Source organism: Jatropha curcas, chromosome 1 (genome assembly GCF_041381405.1).
Source record: "Jatropha curcas cultivar XTBG-Jc1 chromosome 1, XTBG_Jcur_1.0, whole genome shotgun sequence".
Taxonomy (NCBI): Eukaryota; Viridiplantae; Streptophyta; class Magnoliopsida; order Malpighiales; family Euphorbiaceae; genus Jatropha; species Jatropha curcas.
In genome coordinates, this window is record NC_143151.1 from 14,892,451 (window position 1) to 14,919,590 (window position 27,140).

Sequence of the window (27,140 nt, forward strand, 5' to 3'; positions counted from 1 at the left end):
CTAATCCATCTTTGCCAAATGTGTTTGTTGATCCTTTGCAAGAATTCGAAGTATGTGATGACCAAGAGAAGCTACCTGAGATAGTGACCTCAACTTTGAGAGAAGATGAGAGTGAGGCTTCAAGTTCAAAAGAACCAGAAAAGAATGAAGAAAAGAAGGAGGAAGAAGCCACAGGGCAAACAAAACAAATTAATAGCCCATTAGAGAGTGAAACTTCAAGATTGAAAGAACAAAAGAGTGAAAAGAGTAAGGAGGAAGGGAAAGAGGCCACAAAAGATACAAAACAAATAAATGGCCCAATTGTGAGTGAAAAAAAGAAACAAATTGTGTATGTGAAAAAGAGAGAGATCCAAAACAGTGTGAGAGAGGGTAGACCAGTCTTGATGATTCGGTTTAAGGAGTTTTTGCATAGTTTGACCAACATTAACACTTCTCCTCTACCTTCTAGTTCTGTTTCTTTGTTGCAGGGATTTCCTAAAAGTGAAGAAAAGCCTACATTGGTGAAGGAGATGCATGCTAAGGCTAGGGTTCATATGAACATAAAGAACAAAGGCTATACCAACCATGCCAACAAGAGAAGAAGACATGTTGTGTTTAAACCAGGTGATTGGGTTTGGGTACATTTTCACAAGGAAAAGTTTCCCAACCAAAGAAAGATTAAGTTTGATGAACGTGGAGGTGAACCATTCCAAGTTGTGGAGCACATTGATAACAACACCTACAAGACAGGCTTACCAGGTGAGTATGGTGTTACCATTACTTTCAATATTAGTAATTTGTTTCCTTTTAACATGGCTGCAGATTCGAGGACGAACACTTTTGAGGAAAAGGGGAATGATATGAATCCGCCAACACTCATCCATGGAGATCAAAGGAACAAAGGAGCATGGATACCTCAACTTCTAACTAAGATTCGAGGACGAATCTTTTCGAGGAAAAGGGGTATGATACGGAATGGCTACCACTCAAACATAGAGCTCGAGGAAGCATGGGGAACACCTAAGTTTCTCACATTGATGGAAGCACATGTGGAGTTGGAACCTGAATTTCCAGCCTATGGCATGCCTAGACACTCACTGCCTCTCCTTTGCGCTTCTCGCGCTCGCGCAGTGAAGGTTCGCGCTCGCGCATGTTGGAATCGCGCTCGCGATTTGCGCTGCCTAACTCACTGCCTCTCCTTTGCGCTTCTCACGCTCGCGCAGTGAAGGTTCGCGCTCGCGAGTGTCGCTCGCGCTCGCGCATGTTGGAATCGCGCTCGCGATTTGCGCTGCCTAACTCACTGCCTCTCCTTTGCGCTTCTCGCGCTCGCGCAGTGAAGGTTCGCGCTCGCGCTCGCGCATGTTGGAATCGCGCTCGCGACTTGCGCTGCCTAACTCTCTGCCTCTCCTTTGCGCTTCTCGCGCTCGCGCACGGTAGAATCGCGCTCGCGAGGTGTGGTCGCGCTCGCGTATGTGAAGCTCGCGCTCGCGAAGGAAGCTAGTTAGCTTATTTTGTGTTTTTTTGCTTTGTTAATGGGTTGGGCCTCCAATATTTCGGCCACCCTTGATTAATTAGCCTTATTTTGTTTAGATTTAGTCAATCTTTAGTAGATTTGGAATAGATATCCAAATCCTTAAGTTGTTATGATTTTGTTAGTCAACTCCTTAGTTGGTTTAGATTTGCTAAATCCTACTCCTTAGCTAACTCTAAATCCTCTAAGGATCTGGACCTCTTAGATTAGTATAAATAGCTTGTTATTTTGTAATTTTCAAGAATCAACAATTAATGAATTAAAGACTATTTCTTCATGCTTAGGCGTGTTCATGTTTTTAGAGAGTGTGAGATTGCATTCTTCTAATTGCATCAAGAATCAAGGTAAACTTATCAATTCTTTGTGGCGTTTATCTTATTCTTTTACTCTATTATTGGTGTTCTTGCTTCTTTAAGCTTTGGGTGCCATAGAGGGGAATTTATTCTAGATCTTTGATCTATTCCAAAACTTGTCATTGAGTTCATGAAATTTATTTTCATTGGGTTCCGCGTCAGTTTGGTATCAGAGCTCTATGTTTGAGTGGTAGCCATTCCGTATCACAGGGCGTGCCAAGGTGCACGGGCGTGCGTGCATGTATGAGTGTCCTTCGCGAGAGGTAGAAAAGTGCACGGCCTGGGGCGTGCTAGTTGGCACGGGCGTGCGCGCATGTATGATTTTCCTTCGCGAGAGGCAGAAGAGTGCACGGTCTTGGGCATGCTACCTTGCACGGGCGTGCTTCTTGGGCGTGCTACCTTGCACGGGCGTGCTTCATGCAACTTGATCTTCCTCGGCAAGTCAGTGGCTTGCACGGTCTGGGGCGTGCTAGTTGGCACGGGCGTGCTAACTAAGCATGGTCTAGGCATGACATATGTTGGAAATTCAGGTCCCAACTCAACATGTGCTTCCATTAATGTGAGAAACTTAGATGCCCTCCATGCTTCCTTGAGCTTTATGGTTGAGTGGTCTCGATTTCGTATCATACCCCCTTTCCTCGAAAAGATTCGTCCTCGAATCTTAGTTAGAAGTTGAGGTATCCATGCTCCCTTGTTCTCCATGGTTGCTCCATATTTCTTTGCATGATTTCTTGAAGTTGATCCACTAGGAAGTATTAATGGATTTTCATGTTGTTCTCCTTGCCCCCTTGAGTTCCATGGATGAGTGATGGCGGATTCGTATCAGTTTCCATTGGATTGCTTCTATAGGCAGGCCTATTTGGAATGGTGGATCCAGGAATGAAGTCAATTTGATGTTCTATTCCTCTCAAAGGTGGTAATCCACTAGGTAATTCACTAGGAAAGACATCATCAAATTCCTGCAACATAGAAACAAACATAGAAGGCAAACTATCAAGGTTAGCATTAGTTTCAGCAAATAAAATCTCCTTGTACCTAAGAAGCAATATGGGCTTCTCCAAGGCAATGGCACACTTGACCTCTCTAGCTCTTGCATAAAAAGTCTGTTTCTTTTTCTCCTCTCTTTCTTTTTCTCTCACAATTGGGCCATTTATTTGTTTTGTTATTTTTGTGGCCTCTTTTCCCTCATTCTTACTTTCTTCTCTCTTTTGTTCTCTCGAAACCTCACTCTCTTTTTTTCTCAAGGCCGAAACCTCTCTCTCTCTCTCAAGTATCTTTCTTTTGTCTTCATAAACTTCTTGAGGTGATAATGGTACAAGAACCACATTTTTCCCCTTATGAATCAAAGAGTATCGATTATGGAATCCATCATGAAGTGCTCTCCTATCATATTGCCATGGTCTTCCCAACAATAGATGGCCAACTTGCATAGGTACTATGTCACATAAGATTTCATCTTCATACCTTCCAATAGAAAATGGCACAAGCACTTGTCGAGTCACTTTCACTTCCCCACAATCATTCAACCATTGCAACTTATAAGGCTTAGGATGCTTGAGACAAGTTAAGTTCAATTTTTTTACCATGTTCACACTAGCAACATTAGTGCAACTACCCCCATCAATAATAAGAGTACACACCTTTCCACTAATCAAACATCTAGTGTGAAATATGTTCTCACGTTGCTCAAGGCTTTCTTCTTTAACATGCATATTCAAAGCATGTCTAGCTACCAAAGCTTCTCCATGTTCAGGAAGTATTAAGTTTTCTGAATCATCATCATCATTATCATTAAGTAATTTAGGCATATCATCACAATCACTACATTCAGATTCAGAACTAACATTCCCATCATCTTTAACAATCATAACCATTTTATTAGGACATTGAGATGCATAATGCCCTTTCCCCAAACATTTAAAACATTTAATTTCTCTAGAAGGGGTTGTAGAGTTAGAAGTACCTTTGTTGCTTTTAAATGGAGTTTGGACAGCCTCTTTACCTTTTGAAGTTGAATCTGTCCTTTGGGAATTAGAACCCTTAAAATCCCTCTTCTCACCTTCTTTAGGCCATTTAGATCCCCATGTGTTGCTGGAATACTTGTTGGTGGATCTCCCCTTTTTCTGTCTTTCAAGTTTCATGGCCATATCTACCATCTCCTCCAAGCTATCATACCTATACATCTCTAAAGCATCAGCAATGTCTTTATTTAGACCTCTAAGGAATCGTGACATGGTGATTTGCTCCTCTTCTTCAATCTTTGGCTCTTGCCATGCAAATCTCCATCTCCTTGTGGTATTCTTCCACACTCCTTCCTCCCTCCTTGCACCATTTTAGCTAATTTATTGTGTAAATCCCTAAAGTAATGAGTAGGGACAAATTTTTAGTGCATTAGCTCTTTCATGATCTCCCATGGTGGTACAGGTCGCAATCCCTTTCTTCTTCTTTTCAATAGCAATTGTTCCCACCAAAACATGGCATAACCTTTGAATTCAACAGCAGCAAGATGGGATTTCTTTTCTTGAGAATAGTTATGGCATTCAAAGATTTGTTCTACTTTTCTCTCCCATTCAAGGAATTCTTCAGCATTGTTGTTGCCTTTGAATTCTGGAATCCTCATCTTAATTGATCCCAAGTCTCCATCAATTTTATTGAAATTGGTTTCTGCAGTATCTTCATCATCATGAACTTGAAATCTAGTTTGTGGACGAGCTCTTGTTGTGTTAGAGTTTTGTGAAGCCCTTATCTCTTGCAATTCCTCCTTCATGTCTAGGAAAAGATTATTTGAAGGTTCTAAACTGTCCTTGAATTGCTTCCATAAAAACTTTCATTTGAGGATCATTAATTGGACTTCCATCTCCAGATTTGCCTGAACTCATGGTTAGTATTCAAAGAGAAACCACAAAAGATTTGAGTTATTGGTAATTCACTCCCTCACGTGTTTACACTCTTTAATCACTCCTTGCAATTCTTCCAATTGAACTTCAGAATCTTGGCCAACCAATTCAACTCAAAAGCACGTTTACAATCAAGGAATAAAACTTAACAATGAAAAGCAAGCACGAATTCTAGAAAGAAGACTCAAAACGAGATGGATAGTAGCACAAGAATATGAATGATGCACTACTGTAATTATCAATTAGAGTGTAGTAAACAAGCAAATACACCCTAACAATGTAATAGAAGCAATAGAAAGTTTAAAAAAAATAAAGAAACTAGAATTTAAAAGACAATTACTGGATATAATGTATGAATTTAGCTTACTACAAAGTAAACCAAATATGGACCTAATAATTCTACCCAAAACAAAGCAAGCAATAAAAGAAAAACCAAAAGAATTTTTTTTTTTTATATGGTCAGAACCGTGCACGGTCGTGCTAGATGGAGCACGGGCATGCGTTGAAGGCCTAGTCCAACTAGTGGAAGTCAGGAACTAGCACGAGTGTGCTTGAGGTGAAGCACGGGCGTGTTGCCTTGTTTCCTTTTCCAATGCAACCCAATTTAAGTAGGATTCTTAGATTTGACAAGGATTGTAGTAGATTTGCTTAATCTCAAAAGATATGGTCAACTAATTCTTGTTATCATATCCACAAGTAGTTAAGATTATGCTTTATCACAAGATTATAGTGGATAAACTAAATCCCATAAAATATGGTCAAATCCCTTAGGATTAGGAACAATCCCACAAAATATGGTCAAATCTTCTAAGGATTAGGAATAATCCCACAAAATATGTTCAAATCCCACAAAATAAGGTGAAATCCCTAAAGATTAGGATCAAATCCCTTGGATTCAGGAACAAAATCAAGATCCACACAAGCAAATTTCAATGGTGGTCGAAAATTTTTTTCTATACTCTTTTTTTTTTTTTTAGTCAACAAGATCTAAGATCTAAACTTCCAGAATTGAAACAAGAATGAAATTACTAAATTTAATTGAAGCAAACTCGAATTTAAACTAAGCAAAACAAGAAACAAACACAAGAAACAAGATGAAGAAGAAAACAAACACAAAAACAAGAAGAACAAGAAAACAAATAAACACAAACCCTAGAACTAAGATAAATAATAATTTACCTTAATCTTTGGCTCTGATACCAAACTGACGCGGAACCCTATGGAAATATATTCCATGAACTCTATGACAAGTTTTGGAAGAGATCAAAGATCTAGAATAAACTCCCCTCTATGGCACCCAAAGCTTAAAGAAGCAAGAACACCAATAATAGAGTAAAAGAATAAGATAAACGCCACAAATAATTGATAAGTTTACCTTGATTCTTGATGCAATTAGAAGAATGAAATCTCACACCCTCTAAAAACATGAACACGCCAAAGGCATGGAAGAAGAAAATCTCTCTTTAATTGATTGAATAATTGTCCTCCTATAATTACAAAATAACAAGCTATTTATACTAATCTAAGAGGTCCAGATCCTTAGAGGATTTAGAGTTAGCTAAGGAGTAGGATTTAGCAAATCTAAACCAACTAAGGAGTTGACTAACAAAATCATAATAACTTAAGGATTTGGATATCTAGTCCAAATCCACTAAAGATTGACTAAAGCTAAATAAAATAAGGCTAACTAATCAAGGGTGGCCGAAATATTGGAGGCCTAACCCATTAACAAAGCAAAAACTCAAAATAAGCTAACTAACTTAATGAGAGGCAGAGACAAGCACGGTCTTGGGTGTGCTATTTGGCACGGGCGTGCTTCAATGTAGGAGTTCCCTCGTGAGAGGCAGAGGCAAGCACGGTCTGGGGTGTGCTATTTGGCACGGCCGTGCTTCAATGTAGGAGTTCCCTGACGAGGAACCCAATGGAAATAAATTCCATGAACTCTATGACAAGTTTTGGAAGAGATCCAAGATCAAAATAAACCCCTCTCTATGGCACCCAAAGCTTAAAGAAGCAAGAACACCAATAATAGAGAAAAAGAATAAGATAAACGCCACAATTAGATTGATAAGTTTACCTTGATTCTTGATGCAATTAGAAGAATGCAATCTCACACTCTCTAAAAACATGAACACGCCAAAGGCATGAAGTTGAAGGAGAAACTCTCTTTTTAATTGATTGAATAATTTTTTTTAATTACAAAATAACAAGCTATTTATACTAATCTAAGGGGTCTAGATCCTTAGAGGATTTAGAGTTAGCTAAGGAGTAGGATTTAGCAAATTTAAACCAACTAAGGAGTTGACTAACAAAATCATAATAACTTAAGGATTTGGATATCTAGTCCAAATCCACTAAAGATCGACTAAATCTAAACAAAATAAGGCTAACTAATCAAGGTGGCCGAAATATTGGAGGCCCAACCCATTAACAAAGCAAAAACTCAAAATAAGCTAACTAACTTAATGAGAGGCAGAGGGAAGCACGGCCTGGGTGTGCTATTTGGCACGGGCGTGCTTCAATGTAGGAGTTCCCTCGTGAGAGGCAGAGGGAAGCACGGCCTGGGTGTGCTATTTGGCACGGGTGTGCTTCAAGGTAGTTGTTTTCCTCAGCAAGTCAGATGAGGGCACGACCTGGGGTGTGCCATCTAGCACGGGCGTGCTAACCAATTCATGTTCCCACTCAACATGTGCTTCCATTAATGTGAGAAACTTAGATGCCCTCCATGATTCCTTGAGCTTTATGGTTGAGTGGTCTCGATTTCGTATCATCCCTCGTGAGAGGTAGAGGCAAGCACGGTCTGGGGTGTGCTATTTGGCACAGGCGTGCTTCAATGTAGTTGTTTTCCTCAGCAAGTTAGACGAGGGCACGGCCTAGGTGTGCCACCTTGCACGGGCGTGCTAACTAATTCAGGTTCCCACTCAACATGTGCTTCTATTAATGTGAGAAACTTAGGTGTTCCTTCAAGTTCTTCATAGCACTTGTTGAAAGCAAGGTTATGGAGCTCTTGTGTGACTTGTTCTTGAATGTGTAAGGACATGGTTGCTCCATACTTCTTTGCACGGCTCCTTGTAATTGGTCCACTAGGAAGTGCTAATGGATTGCCATTGTTGTGGCCCTTGTTCCCTTGAGCTCCATAGGTGGTTGGTGGTAGTGTATCCGTATCATCCCCCCCTTCTTTAAAAGGATTTGTCCTCAAATCTGCATCTATGTCAAAGGGAGACAAATCACTAATATTGAAAGTTGCAGAAACACCATACTCACCTGGCAAGTCTATTTTGTAGGCATTGTCATTGATGCGCTCTAAGACTTGGAATGGACCATCTCCACGTGCATCTAGCTTACTCTTCCTTTGGTTGGGAAATCTTTCCTTGCGAAAGTGTACCCAAACCCAATCACCTGGCATAAGCACTAATTTCTTCCTGCCCTTATTGGCTTTATTAGCATATTGCTTGTTCCTCTTTTCTATGTTGGCTCTAGCCTTCTCATGTAAAGACTTCACCAATTCTGCCTTTTTCTCGCCATCTAGATTAGAAAGTTCATTCAAAGGTAAAGGAACAAGATCTAATACAGTTAGTGGATTAAAGCCATAAACAAGTTCAAATGGACTAAAACCTGAGGTAGAATGTATGCTACGATTATATGCAAATTCAATAAATGGCAAACAATCTTCCCAAGTTTTCAAGTTCTTACCCACAATGGTACGAAGCAATGTTCCTAAAGTTCTATTTACAACTTCAATTTGTCCATCTGTTTGTGGATGACAAGTTGTAGAATAAAGCAATTTAGTTCCAAGCTTACCCCACAAAACTCTCCAAAAGTGTGAAAGGAACTTTGCATCCCTATCAGAAATTATAATTCTTGGTACCCCATGCAATCTTACCACTTCTGTAAAGAATAATTCAGCAACATTATTGGCATCATTAGTTTTATGACAAGGAATAAAATGAGCCATCTTGCTAAATCTATCAACAACAACAAATATGCTATCTTTACCACGTTTAGTCCTAGGTAATCCAAGTACAAAGTCCATAGATATATCAATCCAAGGAGAACTAGGAACAGGTAAAGGCATGTATAATCCATGAGGCATAGACTTAGATTTGGCCTGTTTACAAGTAATACAAGAGTTACAAACCCTCTCTACATCTTTAATCATGTGAGGCCAATAAAAGTGTTCATTTAACATATCATAAATCTTATGTACCCCAAAGTGTCCCATCAATCCCCCACTATGAGATTCAAGCACAAGCAATTCACGCATAGAACATTTAGGCACACAAAGTTTGTTGTTCTTAAACAAATACCCATCATGTCTATAGAACTTATCAAATGCTCCATGCTCACATGCTACATATATGTTGCCAAAATCAGAATCATTCACATACAATTCTTTAACATACTCAAATCCAAGCAATTTAGAACTAAGAGCAGTAATTAAAGTATATCTTCTTGATAATGCATCAGCAACAACATTGTCTTTTCCATGCTTGTATTTAATCACATATGGAAATTGTTCAATAAATTCAACCCACTTACCATGTCTTTTATTGAGCTTACCTTGACCCTTCAAGTGTTTTAGGGCCTCATGGTCAGTATGGATGACAAACTCTTTAGGTAATAAGTAGTGTTGCCAAACATGTAAAGTTCTTACCAAGGCATAAAGCTCTTTGTCATAGGTTGAATAGTTGAGTTGTGCTCCATTCAACTTCTCACTAAAGTAGGCAATTGGCTTCTTTTCTTGCATTAGGACAGCCCCAATTCCCACTCCAGAAGCATCACACTCAATCTCAAAAGTATTCTCAAAATTAGGCAAAGAAAGTATAGGTGCAGAAGTTAACTTCCCTTTAAGCGTGTCAAACGCCTTTTGTTGCTCTTCTTCCCACTTGAACCCAACTTCCTTTTTAATTATTTCTGTTAGTGGTGCTGCAATTGAAGAGAAGTCTTTTATAAACCTTCTATAAAAACTTGCTAATCCATGAAAACTCCTAACTTCAGAAACTGATTTGGGAGTTGGCCATTCTTTGATAGCTTTAACTTTCTCCTCATCTACTTCAATACCCTGTGCACTCACAATAAAACCAAGAAATACAAGTCTATTGATACGACCCTAGCCAATTAACAAGTACTCTTGCAAATCAACAAGGAACATCTAGCGGAAAGCATGCAATCTCGGAAGTACCCGACAATCCCTTTAACCTCCAAGTACTCTTGAAGAGAGAAAGCAAGGAATTTAGAACAAGAATCAGAAACTTACCTTCAAGTACTCTTGAAAACAACTCTGAAATTCTTGGTGCAATTAATCTTGTAGAACTCACAAGCTTAACTACTAAGGATATTTTGGTTCTATGAAGAACACAATCTGTTCTTGAAAGAACAAGAAGAAAACGTTTTGTTTTGATTTCAATTCAATGGTGGCTGCTATGCAACTCTTACAACATTATAAGTAACCTAAGCTAACCCTAATTTAGCTATTAACTTAAGTTAGCCCAAGGTTATCCCTAATGTGGCCCAAATGGGCTTAATTAAATACAAGTCCAAGCTAACTACTTAAAACAATCCTGACTTAAACATTAACTAACTTAGGCTGGCCCTACTCTAGAAAATAAGCCCAACCAACCTTACACTTAATTAATTAAATCCACTAAAAGAATTTAAACAAAATAGGGCAAATGGGCCGAAGGCCCTACACAACCCATACTTAAGCTCATAATAAGATAACAACCTCCTAAATTTGCCTAAGTATAGAATCATGTAAAATGCATCAAATGGCAGCCTCATTGCACGCCTCAAGCATCATAACAAGCTTTGGTGCTTCTTCAAGTTCAATCTCACATCTTGCATAATTATGATCTTGAAGCTCCAATGTGATTTGTTCTTGAGCAAATGCATTCAAGGCTGTTCGTAGCTTGGTTGCACGAGCTCTTGTGATTGGCCCCACGGGTAGAGCTAGAGGATCCTTCACCTTGCTTCCTTGATCCGTATCATTCCCTCCCTCCTCAAAAAGATTTGTCCTCAAATCTGAATCATAATCAAATGGAGAAAGGTCAGAAACATTAAAGGTAGCAGACACGCCATACTCACCTGGTAGATCAATCTTGTAGGCATTGTCATTGATCCTCTCCAACACTTGAAAAGGCCCATCACCTCGGGCAGCAAGCTTTCCTTTCCTTTGGTTTGGGAATCTTTCCTTCCTCATGTGCACCCAAACCCAATCGCCAGGTTGAAATACCACACGCCTCCTTCCCTTGTTGGCACGGTCAGCATAGCTTTTGTTCTTCATGTCTATATGAGCCCTAGCTTTAGCATGTATCTCCCGGATCAATTCAGCCTTCTTTTCACCATCTAAGTTAGCAATTTCACTTAAAGGCAAAGGAAATAAATCAAGTACAGTTAAAGGATTAAAACCATACACAAGCTCAAATGGACTATAACCACTAGAAGAATGTATAGACCTATTATAAGCAAATTCAATGAAAGGCAAACAATCCTCCCAAGTTTTCAGATTCTTACCAACCACCGCTCTAAGTAAAGTACCTAGAGTTCTGTTAACTACCTCAGTCTGTCCATCCGTTTGGGGATGACAAGTAGTAGAGTACAGCAACTTTGTACCAAGCTTACCCCATAAAACACGCCAAAAGTGAGAAAGGAATTTGGCATCACGGTCTGAGACTATGGTGCGTGGCACCCCATGCAATCTCACAACCTCCCTGAAAAACAACTCAGCAATATGGACAGCATCATCACTCTTATGGCATGCAATGAAATGTGCCATCTTACTAAACCTGTCCACAACAACAAAAATACTATCCCTACCACGCTTTGTTCTGGGCAATCCAAGTACAAAATCCATAGAAACATCAGTCCAAGGCAAAGTAGGTACAGGTAAAGGCATATAAAGGCCATGAGGCATAGATTTAGACTTAGCTTGCTTACATGCTATGCACACACCACACAGTTTCTCTACATCCCTACGCATATGTGGCCAAAAGAAATGTTCAGCAAGTATATCATATGTTTTAAGAACACCAAAATGCCCCATAAGTCCTCCACAATGCGATTCTAATACAAGCAATTCACGCATAGAACATTTGGGTATACAAAGTTTATTTCCCTTAAATAAAAACCCCTCATGCCTAAAGAACTTATTAAATGCCCCATGTTCACATGCACTCCAAATAAGACCGAAGTCATCATCATCAACATACAAGGATTTTATATGCTCAAATCCTAACAACTTAGCATTAAGAGTAGTAATTAAAGCATACCTCCTAGAAAGTGCATCAACCACAATATTTACTTTCCCTTGCTTGTATTTAATCACAAAAGGAAACTGTTCAATGAATTCAACCCACTTACCATGTCTCTTGTTCAACTTACCTTGTCCCTTGAGGTGCTTTAAAGACTCATGGTCAGTGTGTATGACAAATTCTTTGGGTAGAAGGTAATGTTGCCATACCTCCAATGCTCTCACTAGAGCATATAGCTCCTTGTCATAGGTTGAATAATTGAGTTGCGCTCCATTGAGTTTCTCACTGAAATAGGCAATAGGCTTTCTCTCCTGCATCAACACTGCACCAATACCTACACCAGAAGCGTCACACTCAATCTCAAATGTTTTATCAAAGTCAGGTAAAACTAAAATAGGAGCAGAACAAAGAATGGATTTTAAAGTATCAAATGCCCTTTGTTGCGCTTCCCCCTATTTGAACCCAACTTCCTTCTTTACCACCTCTGTGAGTGGGGCTGCTATAGTAGAGAAGTCCTTCACAAACCTCCGGTAGAAGCTTGCCAAGCCATGGAAACTCCTCACCTCAGATATAGATTTAGGAGTTGGCCATTCTCGAATTGCTTTAACCTTCTCCTCATCGACTTCAATCCCCTGTGCACTCACAACAAAACCAAGAAAAATAAGCCTATCTATGCAAAAAGTGCATTTCTGTAGTTTAGCATATAACTTTTCAGTTCTCAAAGTTATCAATACTAACCTAACATGCTCAATATGCTCATCAATAGATTGGCTATAAATCAGTATATCATCAAAATAAACCACAACAAATTTGCCTAGAAAAGCAGGTAAGATATGGTTCATTAATCTCATGAAAGTACTAGGTGCATTTGTTAGTCCAAATGGCATAACCATCCACTCATATAAACCATATTTAGTCTTAAAGGCAGTTTTCCATTCATCACCTAACTTCATTCTAATTTGATGATATCCACTCATTAAATCAATTTTCGAAAAGTATTTACTACCATGCAGTTCATCTAACATATCATCTAGCCTAGGAATTGGATGGCGATACTTAACTGTGATTTTGTTGACAGCTCGGCAGTCAACACACATCCTCCAAGAACCGTCCTTCTTAGGCACAAGTAATACAGGCACTGCACATGGGCTCATACTCTCCCTCACAAATCCCTTAGACAACAGGTCATCAACTTGGCGCTGCAACTCCTTAGTCTCCATGGGGTTGCTCCTATACTCTGGCCTATTAGGAATTGTGGCTCCGGGCACGAAGTCAATCTGATGCTCAATGCCTCTTAGGGGTGGTAGTCCGCTAGGCATTTCATCAGGAAACACATCAGAAAACTCCTGCAACAAAGAAACAAAACTAGGAGGCAAAGAAGAAGTGTCAATGTCAAGCAAATTAAGCAAAGTTTCCTTAAACCGAATCATTAAGATTGGTCTACCCTCACCAACACTGCTACGGATCTCTCTCTCTTTTACATACATGTTTTGTTTCTTTCTTCCCTCTCTTGGTGTTTCACTCACCAATGGGCCATTCAATTGTTTCTTTTCACTCTTGGCCTCTTTTCCCTTTTTTTCTTTATCTTTATTTTCTCCCTCCCCCTGAATACAATTCTGCCCCTCACTTTCTAATATCCTCTTTTGGTCCATATAGACCTCTGGTGGTGTCAAAGGAGCTAGAACCACATGTTTACCCAAATAGGTAAGAGAGAACCGGTTGGTGTACCCATCATGCTGGACTCGCCTGTCGTATTGCCATGGGCGGCCTAGAAGAATATGCCCAGCTAGCATAGGTACTACATCACAAATGACCTCATCCTTGTACCATCCAATGGAGAATGGCACCTTCACCTGTTTGTTTACTCTTACAGAACCCATATCATTGAGCCATTGAAGCTTATATGGCCTTGGGTGCGGTACACATGTCAAACCCAATTTCTGCACCGTGCTCAAACTAGCTACATTAGTGCAACTTCCACTATCAATAATCAAAAGACATATCTTGTTAAGTACCAAGCATCTAGTATGAAATATATTCTCTCTTTGTTCTAAGCTCTCCTCTTGAACTTGCATGTTGAGAACTCGCCTGGTAACTAGTAACTGTCCCATCTCAGGTTGTAAAACTTCTTCATCAACCTCATCATCATCATGGCAGTCCTCAAGTGGCGGCATTGGGTTTTCTTCATCCTCAGATTCAGAATAGGTGTAGCCATCTCGAGTCACTATTACCCTCTTGTTAGGGCATTGAGAAGATATATGGCCCTTCCCAAGACATTTGAAACATTTGATGTCTCTACTAGGAGTGTTGGAACTTGATCCCTTCGAATTAGTTGGGGCATTAGGCGTGAATGCCTTAGACACTGATTCTATCCCCTTTCGTGTAGAGCTTTGAAACTCCCTTTTCTCCTCCCTTTTAGGCCATCTAGCACCCCAAGAGTTGTTGTTATTGTTGGCAGCCCTATATGATGTGGTGCTCTTCCCTTTTCTTTGCTTCTCTAACTTCATAGCCATATTCAGCATCTCCTCCATGGAATCATACTTGTACATCTCTAATGCATCAGCTACGTCTTTATTAAGGCCACCTAGGAATCTAGCCATGGTCACCTCCTCATTTTCCTCAATGTGTGCTCTAGCCATGCACATCTCCATATCCTTATGATAGTCTTCTACTGATTTGGCTCCTTGGACGAGTCTATGAAGCTTCTGATGCAACTCCCTGAAATAATGCTCAGGAAGAAAACGTTTTCTCATTACCTCCTTCATGTCTTCCCAATTGTGGATAGGTCGTCTTCCCACTTTTCTTCGACTCTGATTAAGTTGATCCCACCAAAACAGAGCATAGTCTTGGAGCTCTAAGGCTGCAATTTTCACCTTTTTTTCTTCAGTATACCTGTTGCATTCAAAGATCATCTCGACCTTCCTCTCCCATTCCAAGTATTCGTCTGCATTGTTTCGGCCTTTGAAAGGTGGCACCTTGAGTTTGATGTTACCCAAGTTACCATCTAATGGTGTGTCAACCTCTTCGTCATCCTCTCCATAGTAAGTTTCATTTCTGTAAACACGGCCTCTACCAATCCCTCTTCCTCTTCCTCTATTATTTCTACCTCCTCTTGCCCACATAGGCTCTCTATGCCATTCATCATCCTCTTCTTCATACTCTTCATGCCAAGGTTGTCTAGAGTGCTCTTTGGAAGTGCTTGCACCCCTCCTTGTGGCATTAGGGTCATGTCTTTCTGTCTTTTGCTCTTGAATCTCCAGTCTGTCATTAAAGCTCTCCATAAGCCTAGTGATTCGTCCCATTTCTCCAGAGAAAGCATCTAGAAAGGCTTGTAGTTTTGGATCTTCAACTTTGAGAGGGCTATTATCCTTGTCTCTAGATGAATTAGACATCCTGAAATAAGATTGCAAAAACTAAGGAAATAGTTAGTTTATCACTCCCTCACGTGTTTCTCTCCTTATTTGGCTTTTTTTTTAATATGTGGGTTTCACTCCAGCCTTTTACCACTCTTTCCACTTGAATAATTGCACTTCAGAATCCCAAAGTTGCTACAAAAGTCAAGAGAAAGTTAGGAAAACAAAGAATATAATTAAGTAATGCACAAACTCTATCAAGAAATCACAATGTTTGAATGGCAATACAAGAATAAGAAAGGTGTATTTGCTAGAAATCAATAAACTAAAGTGTAGGAACAAGCAAATAACACTTTAGCAATGTTAAATGAAGCAAAGATAGGACACAAACAAGAAATTGAAACTAGAATTTAAAAGACGATTTAGGGATATAGTGTATGAATTTAGTTCGCTACAAAGCAAACCAAATATGGACCTAATTAATTCTACCCAATCAAAGCAAGCAAACAAAGAAAACCCAAAAAAAAATTTTTTTTTTTTTTAAAGGTACTGTAGCAAGTTTGCTTCTGAGTTCCTGTAGCAAGTTACTGTAGCAGACGTTTTAAGGTACTATAGCAAGTTTGCTTCTGAGTTACTGTAGCAAGTTACTGTAGCACAACGTTTTTGATTTATATCCTCACTTAACCTACAAATGTGACGCAATTTAGGTAGGGTAAGGGCTTAACAAGGTATAAGTGGATGGTTTGTGTCTCCCAATTCAATTTAGGTAGGTAATGACTTAGTCCAACAATGACTTTTGTGTCTCCCAATTCAATTTTAGGTAGGTAATGACTTTGTCCAACAATGATTTTTGTGTCTCCCAATTCAATTTTAGGTAGGTAATGTCTTTAACAAACAATTCAGATCCAGATTTTTTTTTTTATCAAGAAATAAGCAAACAACAAGAATGTTCAAAGATAGATCTTGAATTAGTCAAAAGGGTAACTAGAAAATGATGCAAACAATAAGAAGATACAAAGAGAAAACTATATTCAAGAAGATTTAAAGAGAAATTATCTAAATCCAACAAGATCTAAAGAGAAATTGTCTAGATCCAACAAGATCTAAAGAGATAATGTCTAGATCCAACAAGACCTAAAGAGATAATGTGTAGATCTCAGAATGAAAAGAAAACACGAAGATAAACAACAATGAATCCAACAACAAGAAAACTCAAATTCCTAACTAAGATAACAGAACTTACCCCAAAACTTTGATTTGGCTCTGATACCAGATGATACGACCCTAGCCAATTAACAAGTACTCTTGCAAATCAACAAGGAACATCTAGCGGAAAGCATGCAATCTCGGAAGTACCCGACAATCCCTTTAACCTCCAAGTACTCTTGAAGAGAGAAAGCAAGGAATTTAGAACAAGAATCAGAAACTTACCTTCAAGTACTCTTGAAAACAACTCTGAAATTCTTGGTGCAATTAATCTTGTAGAACTCACAAGCTTAACTACTAAGGATATTTTGGTTCTATGAAGAACACAATCTGTTCTTGAAAGAACAAGAAGAAAACGTTTTGTTTTGATTTCAATTCAATGGTGGCTGCTATGCAACTCTTACAACATTATAAGTAACCTAAGCTAACCCTAATTTAGCTATTAACTTAAGTTAGCCCAAGCTTATCCCTAATGTGGCCCAAATGGGCTTAATTAAATACAAGTCCAAGCTAACTACTTAAAACAATCCTGACTTAAACATTAACTAACTTAGGCTGGCCCTACTCTAGAAAATAAGCCCAACCAACCTTACACTTAATTAATTAAGTCCACTAAAAGAATTTAAACAAAATAGGGCAAATGGGCCGAAGGCCCTACACAACCCATACTTAAGCTCATAATAAGATAACAACCTCCTAAATTTGCCTAAGTATAGAATCATGTAAAATGCATCAAATGGCAGCCTCATTGCACGCCTCAAGCATCATAACAAGCTTTGGTGCTTCTTCAAGTTCAATCTCACATCTTGCATAATTATGATCTTGAAGCTCCAATGTGATTTGTTCTTGAGCAAATGCATTCAAGGCTGTTCGTAGCTTGGTTGCACGAGCTCTTGTGATTGGCCCCACGGGTAGAGCTAGAGGATCCTTCACCTTGCTTCCTTGATCCGTATCATCTATCTATACAAAATGTGCATTTGTTAAGTTTAGCATACAACTTTTCTGTCCTCAAAGTTTGTAACACCATCCTAACATGCTCAATATGATCATTAAGAGACTTGCTATAGATGAGTATATCATCAAAGTATACAACTACAAACTTTCCTAAGAAGGCACGCAATACATGGTTCATAAGCCTCATAAATGTGCTAGGTGCATTAGATAGTCCAAAAGGCATAACTAACCATTCATACAAACCATACTTAGTTTTAAAAGCAGTTTTCCATTCATCACCTGGTTGCATTCTAATTTGATGGTAACCACTCATTAAATCAATTTTAGTAAAGTAAGTTGCCACATGCAATTCATCTAACATATCATCAAGTCTAGGAATAGGGGGTCTATACTTTACAGTGATTTTGTTGACCGCTCTACAATCAACACACATGCGCCAAGTTCCATCCTTTTTAGGTACTAGAAGCACAGGAACGGCACACGGGCTCATGCTTTCTCTCACCAAACCTTTCTCCATAAGTTCATCAACTTGCCTTTGCAACTCCTTTGTCTCCATTGGATTGCTTCTATAGGCAGGCCTATTAGGAATGGTGGATCCAGGAATGAAGTCAATTTGATGTTCTATTCCTCTTAAAGGTGGTAAACCACTTGGTAATTCACTAGGAAAGACATCATCAAATTCCTACAACATAGAAACAAACATAGAAGGCAAACTATCAAGGTTAGCATTAGTTTCAGCAAATAAAATTTCCTTGTACCTAAGAAGCAATATGGGCTTCTCCAAGGTGATACGACCCTAGCCAATTAACAAGTACTCTTGCAAATCAACAAGGAACATCTAGCGGAAAGCATGCAATCTCGGAAGTACCCGACAATCCCTTTAACCCCCAAGTACTCTTGAAGAGAGAAAGCAAGGAATTTAGAACAAGAATCAGAAACTTACCTTCAAGTACTCTTGAAAACAACTCTGAAATTCTTGGTGCAATTAATCTTGTAGAACTCACAAACTTAACTACTAAGGATATTTTGGTTCTATGAAGAACACAATCTGTTCTTGAAAGAACAAGAAGAAAACGTTTTGTTTTGATTTCAATTCAATGGTGGCTGCTGTGCAACTCTTACAACATTATAAGTAACCTAAGCTAACCCTAATTTAGCTATTAACTTAAGTTAGCCCAAGCTTATCCCTAATGTGGCCCAAATGGGCTTAATTAAATACAAGTCCAAGCTAACTACTTAAAACAATCCTGACTTAAACATTAACTAACTTAGGCTGGCCCTACTCTAGAAAATAAGCCCAACCAACCTTACACTTAATTAATTAAGTCCACTAAAAGAATTTAAACAAAATAGGGCAAATGGGCCGAAGGCCCTACACAACCCATACTTAAGCTCATAATAAGATAACAACCTCCTAAATTTGCCTAAGTATAGAATCATGTAAAATGCATCAAATGGCAGCCTCATTGCACGCCTCAAGCATCATAACAAGCTTTGGTGCTTCTTCAAGTTCAATCTCACACCTTGCATAATTATGATCTTGAAGCTCCAATGTGATTTGTTCTTGAGCAAATGCATTCAAGGCTGTTCGTAGCTTGGTTGCACGAGCTCTTGTGATTGGCCCCACGGGTAGAGCTAGAGGATCCTTCACCTTGCTTCCTTGATCCGTATCACAAGGCAATGGCGCACTTGACCTCTCTAGCTCTTGCATAAAAAGTCTGTTTCTTTTTCTCCTCTCTTTCTTTTTCTCTCACAATTGGGCCATTAGTTTGTTTTGTTATTTTTGTGGCCTCTTTTCCCTCATCCTTACTCTTTTCTCTCTTTTGTTCTCTCAATCTCGAATTTTCATTCTCATGTTTTCTCAAGGCCGAAACCTCTCTCTCTCTCTCAACTATCTTTCTTTGGTCTTCATAAACTTCTTGAGGTGATAAAGGTACAAGAACCACCTTTTTCCCCTTATGAATCAAAGAATATCGATTGTGGAATCCATCATGAAGTGCTCTTCTATCATATTGCCATGGTCTTCCCAACAATAGATGTCCAGCTTGCATAGGTACTATATCACACAAAATTTCATCTTCATACCATCCAATAGAAAATGGCACAAGTACCTGTTTAGTCACTTTCACTTCCCCACAATCATTCAACCATTGCAACCTATAAGGTTTAGGATGCTTGAGACAAGTCAAGTTCAATTTGTTTACCATGTTTACACTAGCAACATTAGTGCAACTACCCCCATCAATAATAAGAGTACACACTTTTCCACTAATCAAACATCTAGTGTGAAATATATTCTCACGTTGCTCAAGGCTTTCTTCTTTAACATGCATGTTCAAAGCACGTCTAGCAACCAAAGCTTCTCCATGTTCAGGAAGTATTAAATTTTCTGAATCATCATCATCATTATCATCAAGTAATTTAGGCATATCATCATAATCACTACATTCAGATTCAGAGCTAACATTCCCATCATCTTTAACAATCATAACCCTTTTATTAGGACATTGAGATGCATAATGCCCTTTCCCCAAACATTTAAAACATTTAATTTCTCTAGAAGGGGTTGTAGAGTTAGAAGTACCTTTGTTGCTTTTAAATGGAGTTTGGACAGTTTCTTTACCCTTTGAAGTTGAATCTGTCCTTTGAGAACTTGTAGTACTCTTCCACACTCCTTCCTCCTTGCACCATTCTAGCTAATTTGTTATGTAAATCCCTAAAGTAATGAGTAGGGACAAATTTTTGGTGCATTAGCTCTTTCATGATCTCCCATGGTGGTACGGGTCGTAATCCCTTCCTTCTTCTTTTCAATAGCAATTCTTCCACCAAAACATAGCATACCCTTTGAATTCAACAGCAGCAAGATGGGATTTCTTTTCTTGAGAATAGTTATGGCATTCAAAATTTTGTTCTACTTTTCTCTCCCATTCAAGATATTCTTCAGCATTGTTGTTGCCTTTGAATTCTGGAATCCTCATCTTAATTGATCCCAAGTCCCCATCAAGTTTATTAGGATTGGTCTCTTCACTCTCTTCAACATCATGGTCTTGAAATCTGGTTTGTGGACGAGTTCTAGTTGTATTAGAGCTTTGTGAAGCTTTTATCTCTTGCAACTCCTCCCTCATGTCTTGGACAATTATTGAAGGTTCTAAACTGTCCTTGAATTGCTTCCATGAAGAGTTTTAATTGAGGATCTTTAATTGGAATTCCATCATTACCATCACCAGATTTGCCTGTACTCATGGTTAGTTTTCAAAAGAAAACACAAGAAGATTTGAATTGATGGTAAATCACTCCCTCACGTGTTTACACTCTTTAATCACTCCTTGCAATTCTTCCAATTGAACTTCAGAATCTTAGTTCAACCAATCAACTCAAAAGCACGTTTAGAATCAAGGAATAAAACTTAACAATGAAAAGCAAGCACAAATTCTAGAAAGAAGACTCAAAACGATATGGACAGTAGCACAAAAACATAAACAATGCACTACTTTAATGATCAATTAGAGTGTAGTGAACAAGCAAATACACCCTAACAATGTAATAGAAGCAATAGAAAGCTCACACAAAAACAAAGAAACTAGAATTTAAAAGACAATATTAGGATATAATGTATGAATTTAGCTTACTACAAAGCAAACCAAATATGGACCTAATTAATTCTACCCAAAACAAAGCAAGCAATCAAAGAAAAATAAAAGAAAACAATATTTTAATTAAGGTCAGAACCGTGCACGGGCGTGCTAGATGGAGCACGGGCGTGCGTATAAGTCCTAGTCCAACAAGTGGAACTCATAAAAGTGCACGGTTGTGCTTGAGGTGAAGCACGGGCATGCTGCCTTGTGTCCCTTTTAATGCAACCCAATTTAAGTAGGATTCTTAGACTTGACAAGGATTGTAGTAGATTTTGCTTTATCTCAAAAGATATGGTCAACTAATTTTTTTGTTATCTTATCCACAAGTAGTTAAGATTGGATTTTATCACAAGATTATAGTGGATAACTAAATCCCATAAAATATGGTCAAATCCTTTTAGGATTAGGAACAATCCCACTAAATGTGGTCAAATCTCCTAAGGATTAGGAATAATCCCACAAAATATGGCAAAATCCCACAAAATAAGGTAAAATCCCTTTGAATTAGGATCAAATCCCTTGGATTCAGGAACAAAATCAAGATCCACACAAACAAATTTCAATGGTGGACGAAATTTTTTTTTTTTAGTCAATAAGATCTAAGATCTAAACTTCCAGAATTGAAACAAGCACGAAATTACTAAATTTAATTGAAGCAAAAACGAATTGAAACTAAACAAAAGAAAACAAACACAAAACAAACAAGATGAAAAAGAAAAACAAACACAAGAACAATAAGAATAAGAAAACAAATAAACACAAATCCTAGAGTTAAGATAAATAAGAATTTACCTTAATCTTTGGCTCTGATACCAAACTAACGCGGAACCCAATGAAAATAAATTTCATGAACTCAATGACAAGTTTTGGAAGAGATCAAAGATCTAGAATAAATTCCCCTCTATGGTACCCAAAGCTTATAGAAGCAAGAACACCAATAATAGAGTAAAAAAATAAGATAAACGCCACAAAGAATTGATAAGTTTACCTTGATTCTTGATGCAATTAGAAGAATGCAATCTCACACTCTCTAAAAACATGAACACGCCTAAGCATGAAGTTGAAGAAGAAACTCTCTTTAATTCATTAATTGTCTCTTAAAATTTACAAAATAACAAGCTATTTATACTAATCTAAGAGGTCCATATCCTTAGAGGATTTAGAGTTAGCTAAGGAGTAGGATTTAGCAAATCTAAACCAACTAAGGAGTTGACTAACAAAATCATAACTACTTAAGGATTTTGAGATCTAATCCAAATCCACTAACGATTGACTAAATCTAATCAAAATAAGGCTAATTATTCAAGGGTGGCCGAAATATTGGAGGCCCAACCCATTAGCATTGCAAAAAACACAAAATAAGCTAACTAATATTTGAGAGGCAGGGAAGTGCACGGCCTGGGGCGTGCTGATTGGCACGGGCGTGCGTGCATGTATGTGTGTTCCTCGCGAGAGGCAGAGAAGTGCACGGCCTGGGGCGTGCTGATTGGCATGGGCGTGCGCGCATGTATGTGTGTCCCTCGCGAGAGGCAGAGAAGTGCACGGTTTGGGGCATGCTAATTGGCACGGGCGTGATCCAATTCATATGTTGTTCCTTGAGAGGCAGTAGCTTGCACGGTCTAGGGCGTGCCACCTTGCATGGGCATGCCACCTTGCACGGGCGTGCTTACCAACTCAACATGTGCTTCTATTAATGTGAGAAACTTAGGTGTTTCTTCAAGTTCTTCATAGCACTTGTTGAAAGCAAGGTCATGGAGCTCTTGTGTGATTTGCCCTTGAAAGTATAAGGACATGGTTGCTCCATACTTCTTTGCACGGCTCCTTGTAATTGGTCCACTAGGAAGTGCTAATGGATTGCCATTGTTGTGGTCCTTGTTTCCTTGAGCTCCATAGGTGGTTGGTGATAGTGGATCCGTATCAATCCGTATCACAATATCTCATCTTTGTACCATCCAATAGAGAATGGCACAAGCACCTAGCGTGTCACCTTCACCTCCCCACAATCATTCAACCATTGCAATCTGTAAGGTTTAGGATGTTTAAGACATTCCAAATTCAACTTACTCACCATACTCACACTAGCAACATTAGTGCAACTACCCTCATCAATAATAAGCATGCACACTTTTCCATGTATCAAGCATCTAATGTGAAATATGTTTTCACGTTGTTCAAGGCTCTCCTCCTTAACATGCATATTCAAAACTCACCTAACAACTAGAGATTCTCCATGTTCAGCAAATAATACATTATGTTCTTCCACATCTGAATCAACATTATCAACATCATGCAAATGAGGCACATCATCATAATCACTACATTCAGATTCAGAACTAATATTTCCATCATCCTTAGCAATCATAACCCTTTTATTAGGACATTGAGATGCAATATGCCCTTTTCCCAAACATTTAAAGCATTTAATTTCTCTAGAAGGGGTTGTAGGGTTAGAAGTACCTTTGTTACCCTTGAATGTGGTTTGGGTAACCTCTTTACCTCGTGAAGTTGATTCTGCCCTTTAGGAATTATTACCTTTGAAATCTCTTCTTTCACCTCCCTTAGACCATTTGGATCCCCAAGTATGGTTAGAATACTTGTTGGTGAACTTCCCCTTTTTCTGCCTTTCTAACTTCATGGCCATATCTACCATCTCCTCTAGTGTATCATAGTGATACATCTCCAAAGCATCGGCAATCTCACTATTCAGACCTCCAAGGAACCTGGACATGGTGATTTCTTCATGATACGGATCCATCATCATTCGTCGCTGGATCTCAAGGGAGTATGGCTAACGACGAAGGAGATCCATTGGTGCTTCCTATTGGACCGATTACAAGGAGCCGTGCCAAGCGATATGGAGCAGCCGTATCACTATTTGTTCAAGCCCAAACAACACGAGAACTTCATGATGTCGCATTTAACACGTGTTGTGAGGAACTTGAAGGCATTCCTAGGCTCCTAATGTTGCTACAGTGCCCGTGCCAATAAGTTTGACTTTGCTACAGTAAATTTGACTTTTCTACAGTACCTTTGACTTTTCTACAGTTGAACTTGACTTTGCTACAGTTGCTACACACTGGTGCAACTCGCGAGTGCGAGCGCGAGAAGTGCAAAGGAGAGGCAGAGGGTTAGGCAGCGTAACTCGTGAGCGCGAGCTTCACATACGCGAGCGCGACCACATCTCGCGAGCGCGACTCTACCGTGCGCGAGCGCGAGAAGCGCAAAGGAGAGGCAGAGAGTTAGGCAGCGCAACTCGCGAGCGCGAGCCCAACATGCGCGAGCGCGAGCGACACTCGCAAGCGCGAACCTTCACTGCGCGAGCGCGAGAAGCATAACTCACGAGGCAGAGAGCTGGTTAGCATAAGTCGCGAGCGCGAATTTGAAATGCGCGAGCGCGACTCATGCTTGTTTTATGTTTTATGCTTTATTTGTTATCTTTGTAACCTAATATGTTTAGTTTAGTATAAATACTCTCATCTTCATTGTAAAACACAACTTTGAGATATTGATAAACTTTATTTGTTCAAGCTTTGCTTGTTCTCCTTGCTTAGAGTGATAGTGAGAAATTGCTTCCTCTAATTGCATCAAGAATTAAGGTAAACTTATCAATTCATTGTGGCGTTTATCTTGTTCTTTGCTCGATTATTGGTGTTACCGTTTCACTATAAACGTGGAGTGCCATAGAGCGATTAATCTCGATTATTGGTGTTTCCGTTTCAATATAAACGTGGGGTGCCATAGAGGCGAACTTATATCCCATTCCTTTGATTCCCGATCCCGGTTCCTTATCACTTCAGCTTCTTCAATTTTAGCTCTAGCTATGCACATCTCCATCTCCTTGTAGTAAACTTCCACACTTTTCCCTCCTTGCACTAATCTTGCCAATTTGTTGTGTAAGTCCCTGAAGTAATAAGTAGGCACAAATTTCTGGTGCATTAATTCCTTCATAGTCTCCCATTGTGGTACGGGTCGCATACCCTTCTTTCTTCTCTTTAATAGTAACTATTCCCACCAGAACATGGCATAACCCTTAAACTCAACAGCTGCAAGGTGAGACTTCTTCTCCTCAGAATAGTTATGGCAGTCAAAGATTTGTTCAACCTTTCTTTCCCACTCAAGGTATTCTTCAGCATTGTTGTTACCATGGAATTATGGAATTTTCATCTTGATTGACCCCAAGTCACCATCAACTATACTAACTTCAGGATTATTAACCTCTTCATCTTCAGGAGTTTGGAATCTAATTGGAGTAGTACGTGGATGAGCTCTTGTTGCAGTAGAGCTTTGAGCGGCTTTAATTTCTTGCAACTCCTCTCTCATATCTTGTAGGAAATTGTTGTAGTTTCGAAACTGCCCTTGAATTTATTCCATGAAGAGCTTCAATTGGGGATCTTTAATTTGATTTCCTTCCCCGCTAGTTTCTCCAGTCTTGCCTGTACTCATGATTAGTACTTAAAAAAAAATAGAAATCACAAAAGAATAGTGTTAAGGTAAAAACACTCCCTCACGTGTACACTCCTTACCACTCTTTGCAATTCCTCCAATTGTACTTCAGAATTTCCAAGCCAACCAACCAACTCAAAGAACGTTTAGAACACAAGGAAATAAACCTTAACAAGGAAAAGTAAGCACAAATTCTAGAAAGAACACTTAAAAACGAAATGGACAGTAGTACAAGAATTAGATTATGTACTAGGATTGCCATTGTTGTGGTCCTTGTTTCCTTGAGCCCCATAGGTGGTTGGTGGTAGTGGATCCGTATCATGGGGTAAGCTTGGAACTAAATTGCTTTATTCTACAACTTGTCATCCACAAACAGATGGACAAACTGAAGTTGTAAATAGAACTTTAGGAACATTGCTTCGTGCCATTGTGGGTAAGAATTTGAAAACTTGGGAAGATTGTTTGCCATTCATTGAGTTTGCATATAATCGTAGCATACATTCTACCTCAGGTTTTAGTCCATTTGAACTTGTTTATGGCTTTAATCCACTAACTATATTAGATCTTGTTCCTTTAGCTTTGAATGAACTTTCTAATCTAGATGGTGAGAAAAAGGCAGAATTGGTAAAGTTTTTACATGAGAAGGCTAGAGCCAACATAGAAAAGAGGAACAAGCAATATGCTGAAAGAGCAAACAAGGGCAGGAAGAAGTTAGTGCTTATGCCAGGTGATTGGGTTTGGGTACACTTTCGCAAAGAAAGATTTCCCAACCAAAGGAAGAGTAAGCTAGATGCACGTGGAGATGGTCCATTCCAAGTCTTAGAGCGCATCAATGACAATGCCTACAAAACAGACTTGCCAGGTGAGTATGGTGTTTCTGCAACTTTCAATATTAGTGATTTGTCTCCCTTTGACATGGATGCAGATTTGAAGACAAATCTTTTTAAAGAAGGGGGGGATGATACGGATCCACTATCACCAACCACCTATGGAACTCAAGGAAACAAGGACCACAACAATGGCAATCCATTAGCACTTCCTAGTGGACCAATTACAAGGAGCCATGCAAAGAAGTATGGAGCAACCATGTCCTTATACATTCAAGGGCAAATCACACAAGAGCTCCATGACCTTGCTTTCAACAAGTGCTATGAAGAACTTGAAGAAACACCTAAGTTTCTCACATTAATAGAAGCACATGTTGAGTTGGTAAGCACGCCCGTGCAAGGTGGCACGCCGCAGACCGTGGAAGCTACTGCCTCTCAAGGAACAATATATGAATTGGAGCACGCCCGTGCCAATTAGCACGCCCCAAACCGTGCACTTCTATGCCTCTCGCGAGGGACACACATACATGCGAGCACGCCCGTGCCAATCAGCACGCCTCAGGCCGTGCACTTCCCTGCCTCTCAAATATTAGTTAGCTTATTTTGTGTTTTTGCAATGCTAATGGGTTGGGCCTCCAATATTTTGACCACCCTTGAATAATTAGCCTTATTTTGATTAGATTTAGTCAATCTTTAGTGGATTTGGATTAGA

At 39.2% G+C, this 27,140-nt stretch overlaps 1 pseudogene; it reads right to left on the bottom strand.

Annotated features, from left to right (window-relative positions):
- LOC149499046 (uncharacterized) lies at positions 1 to 23,913 on the bottom strand (annotated as a pseudogene).
- Positions 23,914 to 27,140: the final 3,227 nt, after the last annotated feature.